General features: G+C 31.3%; 1 protein-coding gene and 1 pseudogene across 1 annotated transcript in view; one reads left to right on the plus strand and one right to left on the minus strand.

Moving 5' to 3' along the window:
* The window catches only part of LOC143202665 (uncharacterized), a 32,210-nt pseudogene extending 31,794 nt beyond the window's left edge, over positions 1-416 (plus strand).
* The window catches only part of LOC143202105 (diacylglycerol kinase eta), a 436,917-nt gene that overhangs the window by 393,583 nt on the left and 27,200 nt on the right, over positions 1-16,134 (minus strand). The window lies entirely within an intron of this gene.

Raw genomic sequence — 16,134 nt, forward strand, 5'->3', positions numbered from 1 at the left:
TGAGAGTTAGGGCTAACTAGAAGACATATGGATTTAATTCTAGTGACGTCATCTATGTATTATAACTTGTTATAACATTATTAAGTTTATGGACTAACTTATCTAGGGAATATATTTCATCGAAATATATCATAATAGACGCGCATATGATAGCCTTTTTCTCTTTTTCCCAGTTTCTATTCTATAATGAACTGAATAATCTATCACAATATGTGTAACAATTTCTTAAACCAATAAATTTGAGATCAGTCCCTTTATTAATGAAGATTTGTTATTTCAGGGCATGCAAATCTAGTAACCTCATTGTACAGGCTGACTTAACCAAGAATCCATATATAACTGCTATATCCACGATTGGTGCGGCACTAGCTAGGAATATTGCAGATTCTAATGATCGAGATGGTTTTTTATGTTAAGATTGAATGGTGTAATGAATGGGATGTCTAGTCATAGGAGTGTGGTTTATATTAAAATAGATTTAAATCCTCAGTATCATTTTGTTCTCGACGTTCAACATGTCGGCACTTTTTTCAGTACAAAAAAGTGTTTTCTAAAATAAAGCAAAAAGTTTTTTTTAACTCTCTACATTTCATAATTCCAATATATTTGCGAAAATACACATACATAAATATAATATATGTATGTTTTTCAATTACGACGGGGTTGACGTTGGCGTCCTTTGTGATGCCCATGATGACATTTTCTATCTTGAGCCAAGATCGTGGAATTTAAATTATTTTCCTATAAAGTCACAAGTCCATTTACATAACTCAGGCTACTACTAAGAATTAGATGCATGTTAAATCCCTCAAAAACCCTATCCAAGGCAACGCAAGAAGCTATATATAGCAATTTTGTTAATACAGCTTACTTAATTCAATTTCGACATCTATCTAGCCTTTTATAAAATCTATTTAAAGACATAACAGAAAAACTGTATAATAAAATATCCATTAAAGCCAAAATAGGTTTAGTGCCAATTACGTTCACTCTTGAACTGCTACATTGAAAAATTAAATTTCCCGAGATAAAAATATCTTCTCTATTTTCATCCTATTTAAGCTTTTAACACTGCGAGCGTCTAGTTAAAATTCGAAACGTGATTAAGCTGCATGACAAACAAAATTTTAATTAAGCAGTCTTTTTGTAGCAGCTATATAAGTGCAACTCTTAAATGTCAAAGACATTGCGATGTATCAAGTGCCTGGAGATTCAACTATTAGACTTTAATAGGAAATTATAAAGGGTATGTTCTGGTACCTTGTTATATAAAGGTGATCCATAAATGTGATACACACGTAGTTTGAAGCACTCCTTAGTTCGATATTAGATTTTCCTTAACACGTTCAAGAGCAGGAATCTCCCACTTCTGTGTGGTCTTTTAACAACTGATTAGTGCTTTTCGAAATATTACTGTACCAGTTCTATTCCGGTTACAAAAATAAATTATCATGTTTTGGATTTTGCTCTAATAGTAGCTTGTAATTTGATGAAGTCGGATTTTTTTATGGAGATATGTTAACAAACGCCTTTACTTCAAATATCTACAAGTAATTAATCTACTTAAGGATCCATCGAACTATTCATCAAATATCTAGCCACCCACACTACATTTTAATAGTGATATAACACAACCCTTAAATTATTTACTGACTCGATGGATTCCAATCAATCAATTCTAAGAAGCAATTTCTGAATGGGTTTCTTAATATTCTCCAAACCGAATTTTTTCTAAAGAATATCAAATATTAATCAATGCCATTTTGGTCAATGATCTTTTGACAAATTTCTGTTACAACCATAATTATGTCAATGTAGATACCTGAGCTTTTGAGATACCTGAATGAAAAACTAAAACATATCTTTTTCAAAAGCCTCTTTTACACTATTAATAGAGTTTTTCAGAGAGAGTATATGAATTAGAAATTCCCAGTCAATATTTTTCAACTTTTTTCGGGTCATTAAATATGTTTTTGTACTTTTCTGACCGTCCTTTTGACCGATTCTAGTGGCTTTTTTCTTCAGCTTCAATCGCGTTAGTTATTAAGAGTAAAGTGTCAAAATAAGAATTTGGTTAATTCAAGCAACTAATTTTTCCACTAATAATTAGTATCTAATAAAATAAAGTCAAATGAAAGTAGCACTTTTCGGTGTTTATATATAATTCTTTTGGGTCTTCATGTATTGTGTTATTGTTGTCTTTTCAATTATATTGTATCTACGATGACTTAAAACTATACACCTAACTAGGCTCATTGGCCCTTACTTAGTATCTAACAAAATAAAGTCAAATAACAGTAGTAGAACTTTTCGGTGTTTGTCATGTAATGTGTTGTATATTACAGTATATTATTTCTCACAGAAGATGCCCATAACTTAGTTTCATTTTCAATACAGGTTTTACTATTTGCTTGCACAGCAATACCTTATTATGTACGGGTAATTTAAATTTCCTTCCAAATAACCAATACATTTTTTTAATTTTAATTTGACTTATTTACATTTTGTTATTCTTCAAGTAGGAGACCAATTAGCCCTTATTTAGTCTCTATTAAAGCAAACTGAAATAAAAGTTAGTAGCATTTTTCGATGTTTATATATATTTCAGTGTTTCCTCATGGCTTGTTGGGAATCTCTTCATTTCCTTTCTAACTATGGCTGGAATTCGAAACTCTAGGTATAATTAATTGTACCTATAGTATACAAGTGCATCAACGAGACTAGAACTGACATACTTATGTATTATCTCATTATGTTTATATTATTTCTCACAAAACATGCCCATAACTTAATTCTATTTCCGCATAGGTATTACTATTTTCTTGTACAGCACCAACTTATTATGTACGGAAAATTTGGTATATAATATAATTTCCAAATAACCAATACACTCTTTTAAATTGAATTAAATTCAAGTAATTTTATTTTCTTTCTAATATGCTCCTTCCAACCAAGTTTTTAATCAATATTTATCTCAAGCTACTTGTTACTGTATAGGATAGTGTAATATGATAAGAGTGTTATTATATTTATTGGTGTATGAACAATTTGGTTGTAGATGAACTCAATATGCACTAAGTCACTTTTATTCTCTATATTTGAATCCACCTATTCATATTATTACTTATTTTCTAGTTGCTGCTTAACTAACTTAATTTTCTAGTTCTTAGCAATACAAGTAGCGCAGCAAATGTAGCCATAGTAAAATTTTCCATCTATAGTATGTTGCATGTATAGAGTAGGTTAAGAATAAGATCCAAAACACTGGCTTGTAGTACATCTGCTTTTGTTTCTTTCCTTGTTGAATAAGTCCAGTAAGTTCTTATTTAATTTTAAATATTTTGGCTGAGATGTAGCAAATTAAAGTTTCAACGAATTGCCTCGGTAATATTTTGGGGTTTATACATGAGTGCTTAAAGCTAGTTTTTATCGAAGATTGACGTCCAAGAATATGATTGGTCAAACTTTTTCTTTTCATAAGCTTATTCAGTCTTATCTGTGATTCTAAGTACCTGATCAACTGTTGAATATTTGTTCATAAAGCTAAACTGATTTGAAAGTGTTGGGTTTTTTCTATCAAGGAACCCATAATACGCAATGTCCTTCCAATCCCATAGAATGCTTAGATTCACCTTCCTGGATATCACACAGACTTTGCAGCTATATGTAAATCTTTGTAGCACATTAACGCCATGTTTGATCCACTTTTCATCGAACGTAATCATTAGTTTAAAAAGTGACTCAATTTTATTTACTTCCAACAGTCCATTAAATATTGTGTATTGTGTTAAGTGCTAATTCATAGGAAATGTAAGTACCGAGATTCTTTTCTTATTCGGTCTTATATAAATGGCTCAGCACTGCTTTATCGTCATTATTTAATTCAATATCGACATCGTCAACTTCTATTTTTAAAAGAATTTCATCGACTTCTTGAACGATGGACTACAAGGGCTTAATTTTGGATACGCTATAATATGGCGTCATTGAATAAGCATTACTAAAGATATTGGACTTTAAATCTGTCTATTAGTAAAGGCTAAAATTATTTTACCGCAATTTATTCCTTTTATAAGAATAACAAATGTTATTTTAATCAAAGTCCTAATAGTCCTAATTTTCGTTCTTTGTCCTAATTTTCATTCTTTTTATGTAAATCATATTATACTATTAAACTAAGATTTATGCTATAAAAGACCGACTATAAGATTTTACTAAAGGTTATTACTCATTAGAAATGAAAATATAAGTTAAATATTACAAATATCCAACAAGTATTTTAAATAGCATCAGAGTGACCGAGACTTGGTGCTCTAATATTATTATATACATATAATATATAATATATTTGCAAAATTGTATGCAATAGTTTAGTGAGCAAATTATATTTAGTTGATTTGAAATTTAACTTTAGAAAAAAGAACTAACCAACACAATTAAATTAAAAAAGTGTATAATAATATTAGACCCAAAGTACTTAAACACACGATAAAATCAATTTGGAGTGTTTTTTCAGTCTAACGCAAGACACGGTAAGTGAACGATAGACATATATAAGGTCATTTTGTAAATTGATATACTCCAAGAAAGGAACCCCCTCCCCATTAGGTAGGTAATGTTCTCGAAGATCGTCAAGGGTTTCTCTCCGGCCCTTTTTTTCCTGTCTAGGTAATTTTTCGGTTCAATTCATTTATAGTTTCAGCCTGGACATGTTCGTTTAGCGGTAGGAAAGCATAAAAGAGAACTGAGAGGATCATTAGTTACTGTATAAATTTCGAAAATCGGGATATAAATTCGATCGATTAGTTTCTTCAGAAACAGCTCCGTTTCACTGTATAATGTTTCTTCTTGAGTGAAGTCATAATTAGCGAATAAAATTAATTGTTAAATGTGCGATGTATCATGATGTATGACAGTGGATGCAAAGCACAAGTGGAAAGAAGAAGTTTAAGAGACAGAGAAAATTACTAGATTGTTGTAGTTAATAAGACAAATTATCCTCCTATTATATCCATCCTCCTATTATCCTGACTTATCAACCTCACATATCCACATTTAAAGGACAGTTTTTCTGCAAAAGGACCGTAGATTAATATTTTCATACCCTTTCAGATCCTTACTTCAAAGAAGGAATATTAATATCAGATTTATGTAGAAAAATAAAAATCATCTTCCATTGCCAAACCAGGAAATTTTCAGCTTATCCTACTATATTTAATTGTTTTTGAATTTAAAACAACGTACTTATTTTTAAACTACCTTAAACTACTTAATCGTATAGTCAATTATGAAAACCAATTGTCGAAAATTAACTTTCATTCACATTTTCATTCTTCGTTATATTTATATGCTACATATAGATTATATTTGAAAATATAAGAAAATAAAAGAATCTAAAATCTTTACTAAAACCAAAATGGGTTTAGCAACACTTATATTCAGTCTTGAAATAGAGTACTGAAAAATTATAATTCTGGTTGAAATACGTGTCTAATCTAAATGGCAAACGAAAATTTAATTAAGTAGTTTATTTTTGCTACAGTTACTGCAGCAAGAGTAATTAAAAATTTTAAATGTTACAGACATCGCATACTATTAAGTCTCTGGGTATTAAATTTTTAATTTAAAATTTTATGATCATTTTTGCTGTCACTTGTGGTCCACACTATGACTCCGAGACCTACTTTTTAAGTATTATTTATATTTCTACTTTGTAGGTTCAAAAACCAACAAGAAGGCGAGGACAATGAATTTCTATGTATCAGTTAATGATTTATGATCATAAATACAATATTATCCAGACAGAAAATTGAAGGTGAACTATTTGAAGAAAAATTGTATGGTGAGGAACATGCATGTTTATAGCATGCTATTGCTAGTAACGTAGATGGAACAACTGATATCAACGACATTGTTACCACATATTTTCACTCTTGTACCATCATATATTTGTAGTCTACGTACACTAGTAGAGGGTTAATATTAAGCTTAGTAACAAAATCCGTTATTTCTTCAATATTTTTCAATGATTTTTACTGTATTATACAAAGGATCATTAGACTGTATCTCAAGTTTTAAAAGTCGGACCAGATGGACTAAAACCCGACATTTCGTAATGTAAATTCATTTCAGGTGTTTATGAATAGTTAACTCAATTAAGTCTACAAAGTAAATGACTTGTTTATAGAGATTTAACTTCATATGCGATTTTGGAGTCATGTAAAGAATACTATGGGAATAAACTATAATAAAAATAAGTTCGTTAAAATGCATTTTAGTTCTAAAAAGTGCATTGTAACTAAATGTATAGAAAGCAAAGAATTGAGACATCATTTTCCTTTTCAGAAATTTCCCGCTGTAAAATATAGCTATGTCACATTAAATATCTCAAATTATCTAGATAAATCATATTAGCCACATATACGGCTCAGCACTGTTTTGGCTCTATATAGTACAGTCATATACGTACAGCTTTTGTATATGTACAAACATATACCTTAATAAAAAGATAATATATATTTTACTTAGTTACCAATAGATATAAAAATATTTGCCAGAATATAAACCCAAATTATGTTCAAAGAGAAAAAGGTTAAAATTATGCTTAAAAAGTAAATCTAACTAAACTAAAAGATTTTTGTCATAAAGCCAATCAATATTGAGTAGTGTCAATTATATTGCCCTCTAAAAAAATGCTTATTAAAATAGTACCATGGTTTTTTTTAATAAAAAAGTTAAAAGAATTTTATAGAAAATATATGAGAAATTTGTTTCCAATATAAGGGAACAAAAATATATAACATGAATAGATCTAATTAAATTGAAGACTCTAAAAAATCTAAAAAGGCAGTAAAGTTTCTTTTTCTATTATTATTCATGTGGATTGCTAGTTTTTAGCGTCAGTAACTCAACAGAAAATCATTTAAAACCATTTGGAACAGGCTGTGTATAAAAAAGAACTTAAACCTATTGATGCAACACGTAACACATAAAAAACGTAAAAACAACCTCATGTACCGAAATCGCATTTGTGAATCGCTACTCAATACCAACAAAATCTATCCATTTCCAAAAATGAACGGTGACTGTTGATTAAAAGTAAACCACGTGCGAGAAAATGAAAAGAAAACGGCAAACAGTGTAAACAGTGCCCTAGCCAGTATTGACAGCCTAGAAGGTTTTTCTATACGCTTGGTGGGATTAGCAAGGGATCACATGCTATGCGCTATTTCCCTACGGCATAATTTATAATTCAAACATGTGCTGTGAACAATTCAGCTGTTCTAACGAAGCAATCATCCAAAAGCCGCCACTGTTGGCCAGAAGGGAAATATGTTTCATTTGTCAAGACTGATATCAGAAACAAATTTTGCAAAGCACACAATGCACACACAAACACATACTTAAGTAAATTCAGAAGCTAGAAAATATACTGCACAAATCATCCATAAAACGCAGCAAAAAGGGGAAGTGTGCTCGAATAATAGAGGAATATATTCAAAAATTTGAGGAAATAGAATTCAAATCAGATGATATCCAGACCTGATCCTGTGAATATTATGACTAAGAAGGACGCCATCAGAGTATCTAGTTTATATAGTCCACCATAGTCCAAAATAGTATGAAATTTGAAATATATAAAATAAAAAATGTATAAGAGTTTTAAAAAATCTCTGGCAAATCAATTTATTATAGGCGGAAACTATAATGTCAAATATATAAATTGAGGATCGAGACTGTTTACAACCTAGGGTAGAGAATTTTTAAAGGCTACTTTGACATGCGGTTATGAAACTATTTTGACAAGTAAACTCACATTTTACCATACACATAAGATTCCACACCTAGTGGATTTCTACATCCTTAGAAACATCCTTGTAAGTTCATAATAAGCTTTTTCTTTACCAGCAAGTCTTCAGCCCATTGTGGACTTATGGTGTTCAACACTAGGTGTTGTTCGAGCAAAGATAATAGAAATATTTTACAAATATTCCAAAACAATGTACTGCAAAGTATTGTTGATGTTCCATTCTAGTTTAGTAACAACAATTTGCGCAAGGACCTGGAGATAGAAATTGTCGATAACGTTATTAAGAACAATGCCCATAAACTTTGAGGTTCTCCAGCTCCTATATAATGATGGCTTAGTCAGAAGATTAAAAAGGGTAAAACCATTTCATCTAATTCATTGAAGTAAAATTCAATGCACATTAAAAACAGTGACATAGATGAAAAACCAAAAGTATCCATCGTAAAATAAGTACTTAAGATTTAAAATTAATCCACCGCAAATAAAATATAACAAACAAATATTAAAACAAAACAAATAGTTTATGAATATGGATTTGAGAAACACTTCGAACATATCAGAAGCTCTCGGCGTTTGGTTGGGAGGTACTTAAATATCTACTTTTTTTATTATCCACCTTATTTATTACTGTTCACCTATTATTACACGAATTATTCCATCCAAACGAAAAGCAATTTTTTTAGTAGGACGTCTGTTAGACCACTATACTAGTACAATATATTAAATAATACATATACATTTTATAATCAACACAAGTATTTAATAAAAGTAAAACCTAAACATATACAATATATTTTTCATCTATTTATTTTAGTTACTCGAACCACTGTCGGGTTAAAAAATATTTTTTCAATCTTATTTTACCAATAAATGCTGGGTTAGTGTTTGGGGAATTCTCCAAATATTAATCGGTGCTCGAGCTCCCCTCGTCCATTATTTTGATTCGAAAATCGCCCGATAGGGCTACGGATCAAAATCAAATCATTTTCTGGCAAAAAATACATCAGACATTCGACATTAAAGAAATATAATAAAATTGAAAAATCAACGACGAAAATAAATCATTTTATCCGATTCTATTTGCTTTTTCTCAAATCTCGGCCTTTTGAGAAATGTCGCTTTAAGCTCCTTAGGATCGGTCCATTCGGCATTCAGAGAAACTAAAGGGGCAATCCGTAATGTTCAGAATTGAAAAGTCCCTTCTAATAGAGTTTGTGCTAAAGAAACCGAATAAAAAGGAAAGAAACTTTTAAAAAATCTCTATTAGAAATACTAAAAAAAAAAGTAAAAGCTTTCGTGGCGCCTCAGAAAAAATTTTCATCATTATTAAGTGTCGTAAAAGTGCCATTAATGACGCCGTATACACTCTGTTTAATATGAATAAATCAAGATAAAATATATATAGGATATTTAGTGCTATGTTTAATTTTGATATAACTTAAAGATCGGGAAACATTGAAAATGTATATATGATATAATTATAAATAGACAACTGCTGATCTTCTGATCCTTAAGTTAATCATTGGCCAGTCGATCAGTTTGATGCCGAGGATCATGGTTCAAACCTAACGCTAAGTAGTAAGTCCAGTCTAAATATACCGTAGTTGGTAAAAGGATACTTTAAAATATAAATTACCTCAAAAAAATTCATTAGTTTTTGTTAACACAAAAATATAAACTAAAGTATTCGGAAAAATAAGTGTTAAGGCGTTTAGACGCACACATTTAAAACTGTTTAGCGATAATGGTATCTAGGTCACTGGCCAGTCAATAAGCTTATTGTTATATTATAATTTCATTAAAAAAACAGCTTCTTTCAACATGATATTTCAATACAGTACAGAATTTTGATAGAAAAGTGAATATACGTACATTTCCACACAAGTCCAAAGTTCTGATGGAAATAGGAAACGCAATTATTGCAAACATAACTTGCATATATTTGTGGAAATAAAATTCAGAAAATAGTTAGAAAATATTTATTATCTGATTTATTGTAATAATATTAGTAATAGTAAAACACAACATATAGCTTTTTATCTCTTTAAAAAAAATTCACTTCTTTAAGTACTTTTTTATGTTCAGCTGCCTCAATCGTGACTCGAGTGTCAAATTAATGGTTTGGATATGTTCCAGCAGCTCATGATGAACATTATATTACAATTCCTACAAAGACTTAACATCGCCTTGTTTGAAGTCAATGCAGGCTTCGTAAGTATTTGTGAAACTTTTTCTTCTCTGTTTTGGTTCAGTAACAATACACAAATCAAAACACAGTTTATTCTATTTTTCAATTTTAACTCATGTGAAACCCAAGCGCCGAATTTGCTCGACATATTGAAGAATTTCATCGACTTTTTCAAGCTCATCACACAAGTTTTCTGAACGAAAGCTAGAAAATCAATTCTGACACTGACTTTCACTTACTTGGGCTCTGATCACCATCATACACCCCACACAAATACTTATCGATTCCGCACTGCCTTTTTACCTTTTTCGAAAATTAAAAAAATATATGATACGATGACCTTATGAAATGTCTATTTGCAATAATGTTTAAATAACTGAACGAATGACGCTAACTAACATGTTAATTGAAAAGTCCACGGCCTACCATAGTAAAATACATATTTTTGGCAAAACTAGTTTTTTTATTAAACATAATTCCTTTCAAGGGTGATACACTGATTATAGCGAACATCCAACTCTTCGATACCATTTTTGTAGTACCATTTGGCCTTTGCTTCAAAATGGGCCTCAGTTTCGGCGATCACCTCTTCATTCGACAAAAATTTCTTCCCAGCGAGCATGCTTTTGGGATCTGAGAACAGGAAATAAACGCAGGGGGCCAGATCTGGAGCACACGGTGGATGAGGAAGCAATTCGAAGCCCAATTCATGGATTTTTGCCATCGTTTTCACCGACTTGTGACACGGTGCATTGTCTAGGTGAAGTAGCACTTTCTTTTTCTTCAAATGCAGCCGTTTTTCGGCGATTTTGTCCTTCAAGTGGTCCAATATCGCTATGTAATAGTCGGTGTTAATGGCCATTCCTTTTTCAAGGTAGTCAATGAACTTGCCATAACCTTGCCAGCTAACTATTGCGTTTCCCACACTTTGGGGAGGGTTCATCGTGTGCAGTCTACTCGGATAACTGTAGTTGGACTTCGGAGTGAAATGTTGTTTCATCCACTGTCACATATCGATGCAAAAACTCGAGTTTATTACGCCTGATCAACTTCAAACACTGCTCCGAATCATCAATTCGTCGTTGTTTTTGGTCAATAGTGAGCTAGTGCGGTACCCACTTTGCCGCGAGAGCAGAGCTATCTTATACCCAAATATTCCTGAATGATATGATGTACACGTTCAGTTGATATCTTTAGAGTGTCTGCTATATTCCTTCAATATCAATTTACGGTGATTGGATTTTTTAATGTTTTCGGCACTCTTACGAACCCCTTTTGGGCGTCCACTGCATTCACCGCCTTCGGTGCTCATTTCACCACGTCTAAACTTAGCATACCAATCCTTGATGGTTGATTTTCTTGGATCAGTGTCCGGAAACTCGACATCATACCAAGTTTTTGCTTCAACTGTATTTTTCTCTTCAAAAAGTAATAGTTTATCAACACGTGAAATTCTTTTTTATCCATTTTTTTCACAATAACAAAAGTTGCTTCACTCCAAATTCTATAATTCCCAAATTAATGATCCAACAGCTGTCAAATTTATACACGCATCTTTTGAGGGTTAGGGCTAACCAAAAAAAACATACGGATTTAATTCTAGTAGCGCCATCTAGGTGTCAGTCCGGGAACTTTTCAATTGACCTATTAATAAATCTATAATAAAATCGAAATTACTTTTTCTGTCAACGTTATATTTGCTAATGCTAATTTCTAAATTAGAATTCTAAAGATAATATATTTAGGATCCAGCTTTCTTGATTTATAGACTTTAGCAGACATATCATAAGAATGTATTGACAAAATATTATATAAACCTACCAAAGTAATTTTTAATTCAAAATTTCATATTACTATATTTGCAAACTTATATAAAGTTATAGGAAGGTGTTATTGGCGACGAGCTTATATCTATTATACCTTTCCTTTCTCAGTTAGCAGCTACGGCGTACACAAAATGATATCGAATGCTGCAAAAGCACCCCTACGACTGGAAACCTTTTAATAAAAGGCAATAAGATATATATCGGCACTGTCAAGGACGAATAGGGGCCATGAATTATTTGGAAACAAATACCTATAGAATATGTATGAATTACTTTAACTGACCTTATGATATTCAAACACCTTTTATTTGATATATTTATAAGAAAAAGTTAAGGGATCATACTATCTTGGAAAATTTTCATACCTTTTTGATGTATAAACTATTCAAGAATAATATTCAGAAACTTTGGGCAAAAGAAAATCGACAATTTTATAAATTTCTTTTTGATGCATTTTTAGTGTTTTCATAAATATATTTCACTTAGCCAAATGCATATGCATAACGGTAATAAGCAATACACATTACTTAGAATAAATATGTTATCGAGCTAATAGATGATGATTACAATAATCTAATAGATGAGTCAAATTCTAATACTCAATGGTCTACAACGAGTGCACATTACAACATATTGATATTGGTAATTAGGAAAAGACCTAATTCATTATCACTTATTAAATGTTACCACAAATTAGTTCATTTTTTACATGTAATTCTAACAATATTAGTAGAAGATTCCAGTATTTCGGAACAATTTTACATGTTCCTAGTAACTTTTGTTAGGACAAAGAAGTGTAGAAGTTCGTGTAGTACCATCTACTCCTCAATAGTAAAACTCTTATAAAATTATAGGCCATTGAATTGAAATAACTGATCTATTTTTGTTTAGTTCTAGAGGGCGTTAGAGTTCAAAGATCGATCAAGATATGATTAGAATCAGTAAAATAATAAACTCGGATTATTACAGGAACCATTTGGATTAACTAAATGTCAAAAATTCTTCAAAAAAGATCCAGTTTGCAGAAAAAAAATTAAGAAACCAATTTAGTTTTCTATGACATATTATACCTTATAAAATATTTTGTGATTATAAAAACCTAAAAAAAATGACCCATTCTGTACAAAAACTACCAACATTCAACTAAAACATCATAAAATCAAAATAATACAAAGCAAGATTGCTCCAATAACCGTAAGAAAGAATCCTATGTAATTTTTATTTCATAAACTGTAATTTCATATACACGAGTATTAAACCCAACAAGCAACAATAACCCAGCGATTCTGCTGAGACTGAATTTATCTGATGAACTGATTGATTAATAAAAATAATTGATTATTCAATAAAAAATCCACAAAATAATTTTTGAATGACCGTAAATTGAAAATGAATGAAATAGCAGACACTCTAAAGATATCAACTGAACGTGTACATCATATCATTCACGAATATTTGGGTATGAGAAAGCTCTGTGCAAAGTGGGTGATGCGCGAGCTCACTTTTGACCAAAAACAATGACGAGTTGATTATTCAGAGCAGTGTTTGAAGATGATCAAGCGTAATAAACCCGAGTTTTTGCGTCGATATGTGACATTGGATGAAACATGGCTCCATCATTTCACTCCGAATTCAATCTACAATTATCCGAGTGGACTGCACACCATGAACCCGCTCCAAAGCGTGGAAAACGCAATAGTCCGTTGGCAAGATTATGGCGTCTGTATTTTGGAATGCGCATGGAATAATTTTCATTGACTACCTTGAAAAAGGAAGGGCCATCAACATCGTTTATTACATAGCGATATTGGACCGCTTGAAGGACAAAATCGCCGAAAAACGACCGCATTTGAAGAAAAAGAAAGTGCTGCTTCACCAAGACAATGGACCGTGTCACAAGTCAGTGAAAACGATGGCAAAAATCCATGAATTGCGTGTCGAATTGCTTCCTCATCTATCGTGTTCTCCACATCTGGCCCCCAGCGACTATTTCCTGTTCTCAGGTCTCAAAAGAGTGCTCGCTGGGAAGAAATTTTCGTCGAATGAACAGGAACAAAGGACAAATCGTATTACAAAAATAGTAACGAAAAGTTGGAGGGTCGCTATAATCAGTGTATCACCCTTGAAAGGAATTATATTGAATAAAAAAAAATAATTTTACCAAAAAGATGTGTTTTACTATGGTAGGCCGGGGACTTTTCAATTGACCTGTTAATTTTTCACTATTCATTTTCTTTTGCTAGTTATAATATCCTTTGGCATATATCGCACATGTTGATTCAGTCTATGATAGTTTTCAAGCTCCGCATATTTTTATAGCCGGTTTGGTATCTCCATACCAAAATCAACACTGCCGATATGCTTATTTTGTTAGACTTGTTCAAAAATATAATAATTTGTTTATAACTTAAAACCAATTTGGATATTTATAAACATCAAGTATTAGTTTCAGGCCTAACATTTAACAATTACGGTATCAGTTATATTTTAAAACTCTTCTACTAATTGTGTTTATTTAGGGATATTCAATGAGCAAGATATATGGAATTCGATAATTAAATTGCCAATATAATTGTTTGATATTTGAAATAAATGGCAGCTTTGTCTGGAATATAAAACATGATATAACCATTAAAACTGGAAGCAACAATCGATACTTTATGCGTTCCTTTTTCAATATACCAGCACCAGATCATTAATTTTCGGTATCTCGTTTTTCATATTTCCGACTTTCATATGTAACATAAAGCGTCCATTCTTTATAATTTCCGTATACGGCCCAAATTATTTCGCAATACTGTTACGCACTAGTTCAATATACTCTACGTGTTGGTAGAGTTCAATACACGTATGTATCTGATGCTTGCATGAACTCAACTGCATAATTAAAGTGCTTTATTTGCTCCACCACCCAACAGTTTTATTATTAAATATAGAGCGTTTCAATAAAAGCCGGTCGATGTTGAAAATGAATGAAAAAGGAGATGTATGAGATTTTAACGAATTTTATTTTATTTGAAAATCTCACGTATGGAATATAATATCGTTCAAATATCCTCTGCGGTTTATCATGCTGTGTTTTCAGTCACTTTGTCATTTCCTAAATTATGTTGATATTAAGGGCATCGTTCGAGTTCAACTTTAATGACTGTGTATTTGATACACAAGTCGTTAGAAAACATTAAAACAGAAACAAATTTCGTAGTCAGCAAGGTCTCATTGAAAGATAATCACACCATTAGATCATTTACACAAAATGTCTATCATGGAATCCCCATGTGGCGTCGAAATATTTGTCCCCTGTATCCATATTTTATATTTTGGGACAAAAAAGTGTATATCATTGAATCCTATAGCATTCACAGTGGGGTGATTTAAAAAATTAAAAAGCAATATCACAGCAATAAAACAATAAATTTTGGTGGATACACTTAATAAAATATATAATCATTTGTGTGCTTCTATACAAGACAATTATGTTTTTTTAACAGAGTCATGTATCAAAAAATGCACATCATCACCACAAATGATTTTTCAGTCAAAATTGGATACTACGAACTCTGGTTTTGATAATAAAATTTTACCAATACGACGTCCTATTATAGAGACAAAAAACCTAACACCAACACCCTAGTTTGACTTTATTAACAAACAGTCAAAAATTGCATATAATAACAGTTGTTATTAGATATGCATGAGAAGATACTATAAAAATTATACGATATACTATACTATACTATACTATTAATACGATAAGAAGTGTTTTAGATATATTGTTAGATGTAGCACAAGACTTCGATTAAGTTTCGCACGATGATAAAGTACAGAAAATGTTACCAAAGCAACATACTAAACTGTTGTCAACGAGTCAACCGAGAGAGGCTAAAGCAGGTGTACTCCCAGGAAGATTATTGGGACCAAAGCGCCTACCTTACGTCTGTAATATACCATAAGTGGAAAATGGTTAAATCGTATTATAAATATTGCTATCGGAGACAATAGCGAAGAAGCAACACGAATGTTAGAACAGGTCGGTAACAAAACAAATAAAGGACCCTAATCTAGAAAACGAAGTACATCTGTTCATATGCAGTTAATACATGATTAGACCGCACAAACACCAGTAGCAGAAAACAATACTAACATTAACAAAGACCCTTGATGCAAGACTTCGCTGGACGGAACAAATTAAAAAGAATAAGAAACAATTGCAGTTGAAATATAGGAAAATATTTTGGTTAATTGGAATAAAATTCCCTTTATCAGTATATAATAAATTAATACTATTATACAAGTACTAATATTAAATC

This window comes from Rhynchophorus ferrugineus, unplaced genomic scaffold (assembly GCF_030347505.1).
Source record: "Rhynchophorus ferrugineus isolate W39M unplaced genomic scaffold, kcgeb_rfMv2 rfM9, whole genome shotgun sequence".
Lineage (NCBI taxonomy): Eukaryota > Metazoa > Arthropoda > Insecta > Coleoptera > Curculionidae > Rhynchophorus > Rhynchophorus ferrugineus.